This window comes from Sciurus vulgaris, assembly GCF_902686455.1.
Source record: "Sciurus vulgaris genome assembly, chromosome: 9".
NCBI classification, from domain to species: domain Eukaryota; kingdom Metazoa; phylum Chordata; class Mammalia; order Rodentia; family Sciuridae; genus Sciurus; species Sciurus vulgaris.
Genome location: NC_136469.1, coordinates 17,195,206 through 17,207,403, shown reverse-complemented (window position 1 = coordinate 17,207,403; position 12,198 = coordinate 17,195,206). Strand labels below are relative to the sequence as shown.

Genomic DNA, 12,198 nt, shown 5'->3' with positions numbered 1-12,198 from the left:
CCTCCCTTCCTCCCTTTCTTCTTTTCTTTCTGAAATTTCCAACCCATTGCAAACGAATACTTTTGTAAAATGTCATATGTTTGCTGCCAATTCTCCCTTTTAATTGGCTCACCAGGCCCTTCTCTTTCCTTTCCAAAAGCCTTATCTCTATAAGCACTCTATACTTGTAACCAGTGCACTTCATAAACCGGAAATAGTCTAAGATTGTACCCTACTTGCAAGATAATAGATTAGTCTGACACAGCTTCATAGAGGAGGGGAAAGACATGAGACTCCTGGGTCAAAGACAAGGGACTTGACCTTTCATGGCACAGTAATCAGCAGAGCAGAACATCAATTTCACTTGTCTCAGGTAATACAAGAACATGCAAATGGGCCCAGGTGAGCTGGACCACTACACTCAGGGAACCCATATCTTTTACGATAAGGAATAGAAATGCCTCCTCCTAAGGGAGTCATTATCTTCATCATACTACATAATAGAGAAGGAAAGCACTATCTTTAATTTCCAAGTCTTTGTACTTTTAATTTTTTTTAAATATTAGCTTTCTTAAAAACATGATTTGGGACAAAAACAGTGCTTTTTCTTTTGCTTACCAAATGTAAAGAAATATGAAACTCAGAAAATTGACTATTAATAGTAGGTTTTGTCTTAGATCATTTCAAATAATTCTTTGGTGACTGAGATACCTGACATCCTGTCTTATTCTTCTAACTTAACATAATGTTCCATGTACTTTAAACTCCAAGCGTGTGAGTCTTGCCTATTGTTATATGTCCTTTATACTGTCAATGGACACCTCCATTTATAAAATCTAGGCCACTGTGGCTACTCATACACAATGGTCAATTCTGTTTACTTGGCTGTGTCCTGCAGAGAATGTGTAGGTGGTGTACGAATGTTTGCTTTGTGGGGATTCTTTTATTTTTTTCTTTTTTGGCATGAGTTACTTTTTATGTTTGTTTTTGTTAAAGATTTAAAGTACTCAGCCTATTTTATCGTGTAAAAATCAATCATTCAAAGTGAGAACCTTATGTGTCCCATAGCTCTCTGTTGTACACATGTATTTTGACCTCATTTATTCTTTTTTCTCTATCATAAATCAATCCCTTTTTGGGTTCACAACAGGTCTAGTGATAAGAATTTTATGTAGGTGTGTATTTAATTGTATAATGTTTACTTTTTCTACTACTTTGATTTATTTTTTTTTATGCATTTAACTATACTATGTTATTAATGTTTGTATTAGTTCTTGAGCAGCTGGAATAACTTTGATACCTTGTCTAGTAAAGCCTTTGTAGTATTCTACAATAATAAATAAGTTGTCGTTTGGTCATGTGCACATTTGTTTATGTACTAGCTTCTGGTGACTTCTGCCACCCACTTAAATTATATGTAAATCTTCCGTTTTGCTTATTGTAGCTAAGATTCCTGTGTTTAGGAATTTCAAATATTTCCAAAATTTTCCTTGATAAATGCTTGTAGCATTGTGCATGTGAGTCAAAGAAATTTATGACAGGAGTTTGGCAGTCTGGGCTTGGAGCTGAGTAACTTCATGAGTTGGGGAAATTGTCACCTACACATTGTAACTCCCTTACTGTACCTGTTTTTCCAGACCTTTGAATTGACAAAAACACAAAAGTTGTGTTGTTCATAATATCAGAAGCTAAATATCATATTTTATCTTTGGCTGAGTCCTAGCTAGCCAAGAAAATTCCTGATGATACATTTACTTGTCTTTGTATCTTTTCAGGGCCTTGATTGATCTAATTGGTTATCTGTGAAATGGGACTAAAGCATACAAATAGTAGGCTTTTGTGTCTTATTTGAGATAATTCTTTGAACAAGTCAACACTATACATCAACACACAATCGCAGATATTAGGATCAAATTCTCAACTTATACAAAGCTGAAATTTAAAACTAACTTGTATTATGACAAAATAAAGATGCAGAAATATAAAAAGAATTATAATAAAAATCTTGGGCTATGTCTATCTATATATCTATAGTTATGCTTATGTATCTAATGTATATGTACTTCTACCTCCATTTCTATCTCAATAACCTACTGTGTTCTGAACACTGTGGTAGGTATTTACACATTGATCCTTAGAGTGACCACAAAGTGAAAATGAGGGAAATCTCTTGAATAATTTATCAATCAATGTGGCAAGATGCTCAGGAACACTAGGGAAAGGGAACCAAGCTAAACCTTGCTTCCTAATTAATAAACTCAGGCTGTCGATAGAATAAAATTCACCAAAAATGAATAGCAGACTTGAATGTTTTAGGTTCTTGTCCATAATTCAGTTTTTTTTGATACAGAATCAGTCTCAGTATCCAGTCTTGTTTTCCTTCAAATATTTAAGATGTATAGTCAAATGACTATAGTTTTTTATAGTTTATAAATTTATAGTTTATAAATGACTATAGTCATTTATAGTCAAATGACTATAATTTTTATTGAGTGTCCTCCCTCAATTGTCTCAAGCATTTGATTATATACATAGCAGAAGTATGAATTTAAAACTATATATAAGGCTCTCCCATTCTCTATTCAATACTCTTCAAGGGCTTCCTATTGCATGTAAAATAAAATACAGATTCCTCACCTTGTTTCCAAAGCTGTATGTCTTCTAGTGACTGCTTACCCCTCCCGCCATATTATGCCTTCTCCTATTATTTCTGACTTCTCTGGAAACACAAACTCTCTTTCCATCCTCAATATCGAGTGTGTTCCTTTGGACTGACCTGGATTATCTTCCCTGTGCACTTGACATGGCCAGCTGCTCATTGCTTGTCAGTCAGTCACCTTCCTGTTCAATATGCCCAATCTGAAGTGGGCACCACATTGTCAACTGCCTCTCATTTTGAATCCTACATGGAAACACAGCTTTATGTCTCTTTGTGTGTTTTGTCTCCCTCAAGGAGATTTGTATAGATGTTCAAAGGAAAGAATTTAAAACACTAGCCAGAGTTGCACAATTAAGACATGGAACTGATACTCAAATACCAGGGAACTACATCCAATGCCCATGCATGAACCACTGATTTGTGACTGTTGAGAGAAAAGTAAGCTTAGGAATGTAGTATATTGTCAAGAAGAAAGAATAGTCAAGTGTGGTAACTCACTAGAGTTACATGGTCTAGAGCAAGTTATTGTTTAAAATCTGCAGAAGTTTATTTATTTTCCTGGAGTAATGGGGACAGACACCAAATTGTCTTCAACAGAGGACTGAGGAATAAACCACTCTGAAGAAATTTGTGTATGATAAAACCTGCCTGAGAATGAAAGGAAACTTCTGAGATAGAAAAGACCTGGGTTTTAGGAGCCAGAAGGTTTTGAGGCTGGAAGAATAGTAAGAGGGATTTTCCATAGAGTCAGGTTGTCTTGAAGATGGAAGGAATCAAAGTAAATTAGAAGGGTCAAGAAACAAATTTGCCATAATTAAAGAGAAAGAAAGACAGGAAATTTCTTTGGCAATGGACCGTAAGTAATTTGGAGTGAAGTCTAATTTAAATTTTGATTATCATGAGTTTCCTTCAATGTAAATGAAAAAGATACAGTGATTGCTTTGAAGAGTTATAGATTTGAGAAAATCAGAATAAAGCATGCATTGAAATTCTTAGCACGTAGTAGAAACTAGGTGGTAACTATCATTAAATAATAGTTCAGGGGATCATCACTAAACCCTCTGGCAAGTTCTGATCAAAACTTGAACCTTAAGTGTAAAGAAGCCCAGTAATTTAACCACCACTACTCTGTGCTGCAGAATAAACTGCTCTCTAGGTATCTTTATGTCTTTGCTATAAGAGGGAGCATGTTCTCTCCTACCTTTGAACACAAACATGGAATTCTTTAAATTTGCTGGTATATGAAATGTGAAAATATGTAGCATGTTCAACATCTTTCTTGGTGCTTTTCTGGCCCTATTTATTGCTTTATCTTCTGTGCCTTGTGTTCTTTCTCAGGAAGAATGGATTTTGGCCTCAGTCCCACAGTACCTAGGTCTTTATCTACACTTTTTAAATTTTAGAATTTTGACTGGTTACCCTGCTTGCTGAAGCTTCAGGCTACTTGCCAGTAATAAATGAAAATAAAATTGACATCACAGTATGGCAGATAAAATGAAATTAAATAATGCAAATTCCATGCATTATGGCTCAGGTGAGTTGCATGCTTTGTACTCAGTTGCTTTTTTCTCTTCTTTGTCCATTCACCTAGTCATGGGAGTTCAACTATCCCCTCAATGAAGCCCACACTTTAATCTCTATTTCCAGTTTCACATTTCCAGCAGCAGGGCAGAAAGCAAATACTGTATCCCCAGTTATCTTTTTTCATTAGTAAACCTTAATGATAAAGTTACTTTCTTTTAAGTCTTCTAGTATTTTATTTTTTCCTTTGATATTGTCCCTCTTTACCCTAGTCTATTTTTCTAGATGTCCTATGTAGATTAAAATCTATGCCCAAATCATTTTTAATCAGAGGCCATTAATTAATCTGAAGACTACTTTCATCCCAGGTTGTCACTCTAGAAAAATGTTGACAGAAGAATTACATAAACCTGGTAGATATATTTACTTATTTTACTTCTCAGTAAAAACTAAAATAAAGATTTGACGATGGATTTTTGTCAGTTAACAATAGGTTTACTATATCTACAAGTTACTATTAAAAATATATTTAAATAACCCAAAGCCATGTAGTCTAGAAAAAAACAAACATATTTTAAATTGCTCTTCATTATTTATATGGGTTTGTTGTGTTTATTTTTGTAATGAAAAACAGTGACCACAATGAAATAACTGTATACTTTTGAAATACAGCATGTTTTTTTCATCCATCAAATTTTGGGGGAAATAGTCTCTTTTCTATTTATTTCTATAATGTCATATCTAGGATTATTATTTCTTTCCTAGAGTGGCTTATTTTTTATTCAAAATATACAATTCCTTCATCTTCAGCTTGTGATTGATTTGCTATCAACATTTTTCAAATTTAACAGCTCCTTGCATTTTCATTCAGAAAACTAAAAACAAAACAAAAAAAAAAGTATTTACTAAAATGACCTGTTAATACTCAATACTCCTTGTGTTTATGGTCAATGACTTGCTGCATTAATGACAATATAAAGCCTAAAAAAGTTGGATATCACATTCTGTTTCTAGAGTCTACTTTTCACAAGACAGTTAAAATATTTTCTGTTCTCTACCTTCATCATAGGTTATTTTCTAGCATGCAATGATTATTAATAAAGAACTTTCAATTATACTGAAGAAAAGAACTGCATACATCAATGATATTACTAAATGAGTAATTATTCTAAATTGAAAAATCCTATCTGAGATGTGATTTGCATAAAACTCAACAAAAATTCTCATTTAATGTTTCATGAACTATTTTCTAAACTTAAGATATCTGCATCATATATTGAAATTAACTCTGAGCTCTAATTTACATGTGTAAAATAAAAGCGATGAAAGGTTTTTTTTTGTAAAGTATTTTTTCAAACAATGATCTTTGCTTCATTTCAGAAATAATTTATACCATACCATTTAAGCAGAAAATACATAAAACAAAACTATAATTTTCTTCATGACTACATAGAATTAGAAGTAAAATGAGAAATAAACTTTAAACAATTTTCACTGGCTAAACACAAAATTATTAAGATGTTTCCACTAATTTTCTTTAAAACATTCTATATTATATTTAATTGAACCTCTTTTCCCCACATACCTTCCCTAATCCTCCAGACTTACAGTGTCTGAAAGTTGAATTTTCTTTAGAAGTTTCTGCTTTATTTTATAAGTGACATGGTTAAGAAAAATGTTAGAAATATGTAGCACAACCAATAAAGAAATATGTAGAGTCCATATACACAATAAAAAATAGTTTTAATTATTGAAGAAATTCAGTTAAGGGCAAAATGCTGGCTTTAGTTTAATAAAAGTAGTTTCCTATGTTTCTACTGGTGAAATCAAAGAAACAAAAGGGTCATATTCCAGGTATTCCTGATATTTATGCAAAGAGCAAAGACATACTAGATATAAATCAAAGGACTAGAATTGCAAATAAACCAGAGTACTAGTTCTGATTGAAGCTATATATGGTGTTATACAATCATAATGCTCTATGGTCATAAGAATAATTATTCAAAATTATATTTACATGTATACTTTACTACTATAAAATCTATTACAAAGTTTCCTGTGATTGACTTTGTGTAATAATTATGATGATTTAGCAAGTACCTGGGATACATAGCATATAATTATTTTTTTAAAGATAATTTTCTTGATTTTGAGAAATCCTGAGATCCACAATGATAGGAATTTTGCTTTTGTTTCACAGTTATAACTCTAACTTATACGATTGTGTCTAAATCAAAAGAACACTTGATAAAATATATTAAATGTGTGTATGAATGAATTAGAGATGCTTCTTGTATTCAGATTTTATTAATTAAGGATTTTAACACCTTATGCATTATATAAAGCCCCAATTATTTTACTGACATTCATTTGAAAAAAAAAAAAAAAACCGAGAGAAACGCTAAGATCAACAACTACCTTAAATAAGACTTAAAAAAAACCTGTGACTCAAAACTCCCAATGTTCAAGTCAGCATGAACCCAGCCTCAAGAGACAAGTTCTTTGTGAAGATATATAATTAAAAAGGGTTTAGAGAGAAGCTCTAATTTTCCATGGAAATAAATTCCCCCAAATTACAGTAGCCCAGTTTTAGCCTGCTTCATAGGCTCCGTGGGAGGGGCTCACGTTTTGTTTTCTACAAACATTTACAGTCATTTTAAAACACCACTTTTGCCCCCCCCCCTCCTAATTTAAGGCAGCAAATCAAAACTAGGATATATTTCTTTAGTTTTTAGATTTATAATCAACATGTTCTTTCTTGGCTTAATGCCCAGTTCTTGCCTGCTTAGGATAGTAAGGAAACAGAATTATTAGCTTATGTTAACAGTTTAAGCCCAAATAATTCCCAGGCTGAAAAGAAAAAAGAATCACATAACACTATGAAAATTAATTCAAAAGTGGCAAAAGTCAAGACAGAAGATCACAGAGAAAGAAATTTTGTTTTTCAAAAACTTTTAAAAATTATTAATAACAATTTTCAGCTATCACCTCCTCCCAATGTGCTTGGAGATCTCTGAAAAGCCATATGACACCCACAAATCCAACCTGCTCTTGTGCAATCTTAATACACCCTTATTCTTCCAAAGTAAAAGCAAAGAGTATGACTGTAAGTAATATCTTTTTATAAACATGTCTAAATTTGCTCCTTCAAATGAGTATTGCCCTTTAAAATGGACAACTTGGGACAGAGTCTGTTTATTCCATTACATAGAGTTTGGAAAACCTCTCAATGTATTTCCTTGAAAATATGTGAGTTGTGCAAAAATAAAAATCAATCTTGGAACTATTAAAAACACAGACAATTTGGGGGCTAAAAATGGCACAACCCAACTCCATCACTTGGATTATTCATGAGTCTTGGTTCCAGATGAGCTCCATCCTTTTTCTAAAATGAAATCCAAATTTAAAATCCAGCATTATTTGGTGAGCCAATAAAATATACTGCAGAGTGAAAAGCTACTTCTAAAAGATACTTTCCAAAATGCCTAAAGATATGGGTCCATCTCTGGATTGAGACTATGAACTCCCAACTGACAAGTCTGTAAGTAAAAAACAGCTTAGATACAGGTTTAAAAACTCAGCCACACTTATTTTTAAATTGCACTTTGTATCTGATGAGCGTACATTAAGAGTCCAAATCCCTTACTTAAGCATTAAAATATGTAACAAATAAGAGGTTAACTTAAGAAATAATTTGAATTCATGACTATCTAACCAGCTACTGTGAAATACTTATGGGGGAGGTCAATGAAAAATATCTGCCTCTTCATCGTGGTTACATGAGTAATAAGAAACAGCCATTGGATGAACAGACAGGTCTTAATTGGGCCCTGTCATGTTTGACTTGCCTGCACAAATTATTAGATGTCTCCTTGTGAATAGTTAAGATAATAATCAACTATCCGTATTTTAGACAAAGTGGCAAAGTTTTACCAAGGAAGTTGAAAGGGATGGTTTGCATATAGACTAGGGGTAATACTTTTCAGGATACCAGCAATGAAACATTGAAAACCATCTTCAGAGAAAATAAACTTGACATATTGACTTTTTCCTCAAGGGAAAAAAAGAAAAAAAACACACATTAAATTAGAATGTGAGCTATCTTATAACAGTCTGAAACACTCCAGGAAATTTTCTTCAAATTTTAAAATCAATTCTTCAGAGAGAATTATTGATTCACATTTCATTTTCAATTGCCAAAAACATAGAAGAATCTATATTTCTTTTACATTTTCTGTATCTTGAAATGACTATTTCCTGAAGATAAGTTCTAATTAAAATAAGTAAGTTCAACATACGCCAGTTAGATCTTAAATGGGTTTGACATTTCAGTTTAGTTACTGAATATCATGCATCATACTAAAAGCTAATATCAATGTGTAAGGCAACCTTGTCCCTGGAAACAGAAGTGCAAGAGAATCACCTATGGTATGTGACCTCTTAACCCCAGTGCTGTATGTTCTCTATTTTTCTATTGCTTAAAGAGTCACAAAACCAAACACTAGTCTATTGCAACTTCCAGATTCAGGATTTATGAATCAAAATTATTAATAAGATATTAATTAAGCAGGCACCTACTCTACACAAGATGTCATACTATATGCAAAGAAATAATTCACAGCCTTAAGTAATGCAGCATAGTTGGGAATAAAAGATAATGTACATGAAGTCTATGAAGTTCTTTCTAGCAATACACACCTCAGATGTTACATACATAAATTTCAAAATAGGAGTCATAGAGCAGTTATAAAAATGTCAAGCGAAGAAGCAACAAATACTATAAATTGAAAAGTATTTAAAATATTTTTTTCTGTTCTAAACATTAACTATTATGAAATTTTTTTCTAAATATCGATTCCAATCAGAGACTGGTTTTAAGCTTTAGCCTGTAAATTCAGAGCATATTATTGACTAATTGAGTAAGGAAAAGTTAAGAAGAAAAAAATGGATAATAGCAAATGACACAAATATGGCCCTTGGTAATATAGGCAATGATTTATTTTATAGTCAAAATCCAACCGCTATTACAAAACAATAATTTTAGAATTGTCATGGCATTAAGATGACTTTGATAAGCATTGGAACTTGGAAATCTAATAAAGAATAGATTGTTTTTTTCAGTGCTTATGGGAAAAGCAGGCAAATGCTTTCTAATTTTTATTATAGTCCCAATTATCTTACATCTTTGACTTAATTTATTATTTTCCTCATTAAATCTGAAAATATAAAGGTCCAACAGAATTGCTTCTTCCCATGAAAATTTGGTGAGAATGAAAGCAACCACGACATGTGGAATTCTTTTCCTTCACTTTTATTATTTTACTGAAAAATATCAGTGTTATCTCCCATGACCAACTAATTAAACATTAAGGTGTGTGTTTACCTGCATCATGAACTATATGATAAATTATTTACAAAAGAGTACATACACAGATTTTCAGAATATTCACATCTGATTTGTTCAAAACTAAACTCCAAATTCAGATGGAGACATGTTGACTGTGGACCAGCACATTACTAGATATGAGAACTCAAAGTATATTTGATCCACTGTTAAAAAGTTCTTCTGACCAAAGGACTTGGAAAATGAGAAAAAAAAAAAAAAAAAAAAAAAAAAAGAACATGACTAGTTTTAAGCAAAGAAAACCTGTATGATAGGATTATAAAGAAAGAGTATAATCCTTCTACTGACAGAGAGCTACTGTGAAAACGTTTTAGTTTCTAGTGTTAATAAACTACTTCTCATTAAGCAAATAAACCCTCTCAACCAATAAAATTCCAGTACCTGCTCTCAATACATCGATATAAAAGCATTTTAGCCACAAAGAAGAAAGAACTCACTTCTGATAAAATTACTTAAGAAATGCTTTTCATCCACAGGTGCAGGAAAGCACCTTATGAATCTGAGACCCCGGGTCAAGAACTCCCATAAGCTCTATAATTTGAGTGTTTTTTGCACTTTTGCATGGTGACCTGAGATTCAGTTACACTAGTGATTATCAGTTGTTGGTGATTTGGACCTCCCTCTCATGAGATGTTAGAAATATCTGGAAACATTTTTTAGGAGTCACAGCTTAGGGGTGGGAGGCTGGTAAATAGAAGCCAGGGACACTGTTAAGCATCCTACATTATACAAAACAGTCATTTGCAACAAAACATTATCTGGCCCAAAATTTCAATAGTGTCAAAGTCGAGAAACTGAGCAGAACAATTGTTGTTTCCTGTGGACATAGAGCTGAAGTTGAGATTCTACCAACTTACCAAACTAAGGTCTAAGAAAAGACTCGTTGTAGCTAGTACCAGCCACCCCGCATCTAGCCGTAAAATATATCACGTTTAGTATCTTGGAGGAGAAATTAGAGGCGCAGTACACAAGTAAATTACATTCTTTCTTTGTGAATATAATTTATTCTCAACTGAAAGGACCCTTTGAAAGAGTATTTATTAATTGGATCACAGGAGTGGGTTATTCAGGAAAATGTTCTTGTTACCCCTGTCTATGATTCACATATTAACTCAGGATTTATTCAGGGTAATTAGAGAAGAGGTAAGATACCAAGCAATGGCGGAAAGAAGAAGGTACTTCTAAGATGTCTAGGAAGAGGGAAGATGGGGGAAATTCAAACAAAAATGATTTAGGGCATTTTTCCTCTTGGGGTATCAGATGACTTATTTGTGAGGTGTCCTGTGTTCTAGTACAGGGCCTTTCTATTTATTACTTTATATATGAGATGTTTATTCCACTACAGTTTTTTCCAGACATAAGAAATGTGAAAAAGTCATTCAAAGGAGTTTAAGGACAAAGAAAGATGCTGAGCAACTGATAAAGATGGTAACCGATGGTCTTAACCAATTCTTTCAGGTATGCCCTGCTCTCCTTAATCACAGTGCAGAGACCAATGCTTGGCTGGTGTCGTGGGCTCCAGAGACACTTGTTGAATGAATAAATGTGATGTGTTGGAGTTTCCTTAAATGCATCCACTCATTTTTTTTAATTAATTTTTTTTTATTTTTACAGACACATTTTGATTCATTGTACACAAATGGGGTACAACTTTTCATTTCTATGGTTGTGCACGATGTAGATTCACACCATTCATGTAATCATACATGTACATAGGGTGATACTGTCTGTTTCATTCTACTGTTTTTCCATCCCTGTCAGGGTCTTAAGCCCCCTTGCTCTTCTCGACCAGCGACAAGGGAAGGGGACACTCCCCAACAAGGTCAGACCAGGATAGGTAGGGCCGACTGACTACCCGCTCCCAGCCCTCCCGGTGGAGGACAATCAGACGCATCAGGGAGACCAGTCACAGCAGGAACTCGTTTATTGAGGAAGTCACACAGCTTTTATGTAGGGTGGGGGCTAGGCGGGAACCAATCAGCTTAAAGGTCAGCAAGGCATGGGGGGTTCACGCAGGCTACAGTCCCATAGGACTATATGGCAAGCAGGAGCTGATCATGTTCACGTTACTGTCGTTAACCTATCCCTGACGGTGGTCTGATTTATCCTCATGAATCTGTGAAACCGCCTTTGAGCCTTGATCTTGCTCACTCACCAGGGAGTAAGGAGTCAGCCTGAGTTAGTTAATGTGTCATTAGTCCCAACACATCCCCACCCCCTCCAACCCCTTTTACCTCTACACCATCCAAAGTACCTACATTCTTCTCTTCTCCCCGCCACCCCCCCATCATTATATATTGTAATGCACTTATCAGAGAAAACATCGGCCTTTGTTGTTTTGGGCTTGGCCTATTTCACTTAGCATGATATTTTCCAACTTCATCCATTTACCAGCAAATGCCATAATTTTACTCTTCTTTATGGCTGAGTAATATTCCATTGTGTATATATACCACTGTTTCTTTATCCATTCGTCAATTGAAGGGCATCCAGGTTGGTTCCACAATCTAGCTATTGTGAATTGAGCTGCTATGAACATTGATGTAACTGCATCACTGTACTATGCTGATTTTAAGTCCTTTGGCTATAAACTGAGGAGTGGGATAGCTGGGTCAAATGGTGGCTCCATTTCAAG

The 12,198-nt window shown here is 33.9% G+C and overlaps 1 long non-coding RNA gene across 1 annotated transcript; it reads left to right on the top strand.

Annotated features, from left to right (window-relative positions):
* Positions 1-251: 251 nt before the first annotated feature.
* LOC306669457 lies at positions 252-11,103 on the top strand. The gene is made up of 3 exons (XR_013766122.1): positions 252-352; positions 3,977-4,172; positions 10,919-11,103. It is a non-coding gene; the product is annotated as an uncharacterized lncRNA (long non-coding RNA).
* Positions 11,104-12,198: the final 1,095 nt, after the last annotated feature.